Source organism: Pollachius pollachius, assembly GCF_949987615.1.
Source record: "Pollachius pollachius genome assembly, chromosome: 2".
Taxonomy (NCBI): domain Eukaryota; kingdom Metazoa; phylum Chordata; class Actinopteri; order Gadiformes; family Gadidae; genus Pollachius; species Pollachius pollachius.
The window spans coordinates 39,200,565-39,206,778 of record NC_136935.1 but is presented as its reverse complement, the minus strand read 5'-3'; positions in this window follow the sequence as shown (position 1 = coordinate 39,206,778).

Genomic DNA, 6,214 nt, shown 5'->3' with positions numbered 1-6,214 from the left:
CAGCTGGCGTTCAGAGCCAAGATCGAACCAGGATTTCCGCCATAGGTGAATAAGGCTAAGCGAGAACTCGCCCTGGAGCTTTGCCGTCCATCGTTCTGTCATGACCCTCATACTCTGAACGAACGCAGGTGGCCGGTTTGGCTGCACTCAGACGAATGTTAAGTCCTCAAAAGGCAGAGGTTGTCCAGCCGAATAATGGCGATGAGTGACCACCCCAAGGATCATCGTCAAGCAGCATATGTGGTTTCACTGCATCATTCACTGCACTATGTTGGCCTAGTAGGAGTCGGATATGGTTTGAGTGTCAAGTATGCACAGCATCACTTCATTCACTCACACATTTACGTAAACACACTCACACACACACACACACACACACACACACACACACACACACACACACACACACACACACACACACACACACACACTCACTCACTTTCACACTCACACTCACTTGCTCATGGTCCCTTCACTTTTACCTAGTGGTAAGGGAGGTATCGAATTTGTGTACCAGAGAGTGGGTGTTCGAGTGGCTGTTTGATCCATACCGGCCGGGTATTCAGTCCTATGTTTAGTTACGTCAATAAAACGACACACAAATCTTCGATCCAGGCCTCTAAATCACAAGGAGAAACCTCATCAAAGCGTGCTGTGAACCTTACATGACATATCCTACATTCCACACTAAACACATTCACATGGGCCGGCCCAAAGCCTACACACTTATGTATTGATCCCTTTATCCGTGTTGGGGCCCCAGAAGTTTCCATTAAAACGTGTGCAATTGGTGGCTTCTACGCCCCCTCCCCCCCGTCCTCTGAGACTCAACTCTCTGCTGATAGCCTCCTTTAATCAGCCTGCTGATCACTTACAGCAGTACAAAACCAGAGAGAGAGGGAGTGAGAGAGAGAGAGAGAGAGAGAGAGTGATGGAGGGACACACACACACACACATGAAAGAAGCACAGAGAGAGACACTAGGAGAGTAAGGGAGAGAAACACAGAGAGAGACAAAGATATAGAGACCGAGAGAGAGGCAGAAATAGAGGGACACACATCGAGATAGTGAGAGAGAGAGAGATACTGAGAGAGGGAGGGAGACACTGGGACAAAGAGAGTGACAGAGAGAGGGAGCGAGAGGGAGATGGAGGGAGGAGGACACTGAGGGAGGGAGAGATGGAGATCGAGGGAGACAGAGAAAGGTAGAGTGAGGCGGAGAGAGCGACAGAGTTAATACGTTTGAGAAAGACTTAGAGATAAAGAAGGAGAGAGAGAGAGCATCAGGAAGGGATAGAGACGGAGACAGATAGAGGAGATAGAAAGAGCGATTGCAGTATTCAATTATCTTCTGTTGAACCAGCATGCTACAGGACCTCTCCTTGAATCCTTCACACACCCTCAAAACACATCAATTTGGGTGGGCATTCTTTCGATGTTTTCCTTCAAAGCGACTCATTAGAGTCGCTTTTTAGTCTGTATTCATGGTTGAATACATCATCTGTATTAGCAGACGCTCTGGAGGAGAATACTCTGCCAGTGGAATCGTAAATTGTATCACTTGTCTTCCCTGGCACTGGGTATGCTGCTGGCCGTCCAAAACACATGTTCCCCATTTCAAAAGGATGAGAGGACAACAAGTGATCACTGGTGTGTGTAGTGGTAGGGGGAGGTCAGGATGAACAGATGTAAACTGATTTATTATAAATACAAATGCTACCTTTAAAGAGGATCGTAAAACATCACTACATTTGGAGATGACGTTGACTTGCTTAAGAATAACCGCCTTTAACAAGGGTATGGGAACGGTACACTTAGTAATACAACTGTGTTTTTCTGAATGTGTTACCATATTACAACGTCGCGATAAATTAATGAAAGTGTATTTTAAACTAATTTAATCACTGAGAACGTTACAATGTTAGCATTGATAAAATAATTCAAGGACTTTACAGCTTAATCGTGGAAAATTGAAACCCCAACTGAAAGACATTTCAAAGTACAAAAATACATTCCACATTCTGCAGATGTGTGTCCTGTACGTCCAAGATATTTGCAAATTATTATTGTAAAAAAAAAAGGTTTTATTTTGTTTTATGGTTGCTGGTCAACATCTGTTATATCACACATACTTTCACGTCGTGGATGTGAAATGTGTACAATGAGAATGTGCTTTTAGACCACGGATGCCGATTCTCTTGCATTCCAGATCACTGGAATCTCCCACGAGAGGTTTTATTCGTCGGAAGAACCCTTGGTTTCGGTAAATCAAACAGCCGCTTTGATGGAGGTCGTGTCTCGCTCTGGGTTTCTCTTCATCCATCAGCGGGGCCTTGACCCTTCGTTGAGACATCCAGTGCTCAGTGCTCCCCCCACACCCTCTCCCCCCAAGCTTCACATCTCCACATCGTAGCCTTGGACGTGTTCTGCGCTTTGTCTTCGGAGACATGGCGAGACACATCACCTACTGGTCTATCAAATCTCTCTCAACTTTCAAAGAAAAAAGGAAAGCATGTGGCCTTGAGTGGAATCACCTCATCAGGGACGGAACACCTGTTGCTGCGCGTTGGATGTTGGCGGATTATATGTCTTGCTGCCAAACACGTTGAATCTGCGTTGGCCATCTTGAGGCCAACGTTCGGTAGTTGGGATCTGGTGTCGGTTGGGGCAGTGAGCAAGCAAAACCAAGTGAGAGGCAGAATGTGTATGTATGAAATGGGGATGCAGATTGTGCTTGGAAGGGGATGATCAGAAATTATGCTTTGATCAAGGAGGCACTCTGTGGCCAAGGAATACTCTTTTTTGTGGCAGCTGGACTGAGCGGATGGCATAGGAGGAGCCACAGCTGTCACTGCCAAACAATCCATTATTACAACGGAATGAATCATCCGTGGACTGTTAGAATGACACATGTTAGGGGTTTAATAAATCTAATTTGGATCAGAGAAAATGTTGAAGATATGATCCCTATCGCGATTGCTATGAGGTGATTATTATATAGAGGATTATACTATATAGCAGGTAGAAAATGCATTTCCTGCAGAAAACTCATTGAGTGCTGTATTGCAAAGTGAGGTTGAATATGTTTTCGCAAAGCCACATTGTTTAAGACGTGAAGAAATGTTAATTGCAGTCCCATTGTAGACATCAATGACTTCCATTGTAAAGAATGATATTTAAAAAGTAGAATATCTCAAAAAGTTTAAATATTTCTCTAGGTATAAAATTGTGGAAGGAGAAGGGTCCCAAAGTTTGCAGAGAATAATAACAAAAGAAAGAAAGAATAAAACCTAAGAAGAACAATAGTTGAACACCGCATGCAGCACTCAACTAATTAAAACATATTTTGAGTGGTTGTTGAAAGCTGATACTTATTACAGTTAGAGTGGAGGTATAATAATGTTTTATCGTGAACTTTTTCTGACCTCATCTGGAGAATGCAGCCAGATGAGAAATAAAAATATATATATTTGATTGTAAAAAATTATGAAGCTGTGAATCAGAAAGTATCATATACTTTGATTCCCCGCTCGATATGAAACTCACTGAGATATAATGATCATAAAAAGACTGCTTCACATGGTATGTGGGGGGAAATTACGGCAGTTATGGCCCTTTTGCTCGAGATGACGTCAAATAAAAAACAGATATATTTCTGTCCGAAAAATTGCCTACAACCTAAAGGACTCCCCATTCCATAATCCTCCTTGGACCAATCGTTTCGCAATAAGCAATATCTATCCATAGAAGTAGAAAAATCAATCTCAATGTGGACTACCCTTGTTTTCCCGAAGAGAATACAGACAGGATTATTTAAGATAACCTCCTAAATCTACAAGTTCTGAACACTTGCACACATTTAAACACTTCCACTGCATCGTCAAACAGCCTGCAAGTCAATTGGGGATAAGCCGCTTCATTTGCACATTGTCAGAATTTCTTACCCAGCAATCGTCTCATTATTTGGATTTCAATATAAATCTGGGGCCTTTGGGTGGGCTGCAGCTTAGAGAAAGAAGGAAACGTTCACAATCTCCAAACACTTTTCCGTTGAGAGCTGCAGTCGTTCTCACAACCCTTCCCAGTGACAGCAAAGATAAAACAGTGCAAAGCGGCCAAGATTTTGGCGGGTTAGTGGAAACCCTATCCCAGGGGAGGTATATGATTGGTCCTTAGTTCCAATGCAGAACACATGTGTAATAATATTTAATTATCTGGACACAAAGTTAAGAGAGAGAGAAACACAACATTATTAACGGCTCAATTGCTGAGTAATTATTGCAGGGCTGAGCCTGGTTTTATACTGTCAAGGAATGTGTGAAAATGATTTACTATGTCTCTCAGCACCTAGAAATGAAAGGGTAATAAAGTGATCCATATAAAGTTTTACTTTAAAAATAACAGCGTTTAACCTTTATGATAGAATACTCGCAGTGCTTTCACTAGGTTTTTGTGCAAAGGCGTCTGATTAAATCTGAGCTCTCTCTTTTTAATATAGGAAATATAAAAGTAGCGATTCTCCATTACTTCAATAATGAAAAATAAATGTTGTCTAAATAAGCATTGTTGTAAATGAATCATAGAAGAAGAAGAATGTATAAGTATGTGGAAAGCACTTAAGTTAAAGTAAATATACATGCCAGACATCAAGGGAGGCAAAATTAGCCAACATCTGGAGAACACATTGTCATTGAAGGTCACTCATTGGATTTTCTGTACAGTCTGCAGAATAATGTTGATGACAGAGGGAAAAGTCTTTTATATTGAATTGTTTTCCTTACTCAAATGTTATGGGTGGATGGACTTGATAAAAAAACGAATCAATCCCACCATCTTGCAGGAGATAAAACGCATCTAACGTTAGGACAAAATGTTCACTGTTCACACAGTTCCATTATAAGTGGTAATCACATTTTATTGAAAATGTTTGCTAATAAAGTGATGCGGTTTGAAGCAGTTGACAAATAGTGTACATTATTAACATGCGTGCCTGAATAATGCAACGGTTCTGTTGTCTAATTCAAATAAACCCAAAGTAACCAGTACTACAAAATACATTCTTTTATTTAATCAACATTGTAAATACACAAAAATATCAGCAGAATGTATTCACACAAGCATCATTTTAGTGGGATAAAATTATTGAACCATATACACACCAGTTGCACAAACTACTATAGCAGTTGCTGTTTGTTGGCTTTCCTCCTCCACAAAATATCTTCCACGTTTGACCATACAAACTATTTCAGTCCAGGCTGGATTTTGTTCCACTTATCGCTCCGCTCGCCTCGTAAACTGCTGTAACTGTCGTGATCTGAGTTAGATCTTATCAAATAAAAACCTGTCGGCACCACACCATACCTTGTCACTTCTCGCCTAGCTTTGCTATCTTTGACCTTTTTTAAAAGAATTCATATCTTATTTTTTCATTGTATGTACATGATATACATTGATCCTTAAATACATTTTTGATTGTTTCCAATCTATATACAATACATGAGCTTAATTGTTTGTAATGAATACAAGAGAAGAAAAATGGGTTACTCGGTCTGTAATAACAAAGGACAAGGGCTCATGTTGATATTTTAAAATCAATATCACTTCAAATTGAAGAAAAGTAATTTCTGTAAATGCTTCCGTCACGGATGAAATTTACTTACATCATCATATATCATACAGTTGCGATGCATGCAGTGGTATTTTATGAACAATGTGAGTATTTGTATTCTCTACTTTCCCCTTGAACATTAAAAGGTTCTTTTATGAGGCCACCGTTTCCATTTTATACAGACCTCGATTTTTATACAGACATCCATTTTATCCGGACATCCAGTGGCAGTTGGAAATTGAATCTATATTTTGTTTCTGATGAACTAGTACTACTTTAGTACTCATGCACAACTACCTGAATCATAATAGATATGGGATATTAAAGGGAAACCTCATCCCTATCTTTTCTTCCAGAGCTCATGTATTTGGGTGAGAGCTATGCAGCAGGTTGTCACACAAAGATATATGCAAAAGTCTGTTGTCTATGTACAACTGCAGTCGTTTTCTAGGCCTATGTTGTCATATATACTTCAATTTGAGCAATTTATATTTGCCATAGATGTTTTTTATTTTGTATTATTTTGACTATACAAAAATGCAGATAAAACAAAATCTTATATAATAAAGACTATGGGGGGAAAAGACATTCCATTTCACATTTAGAA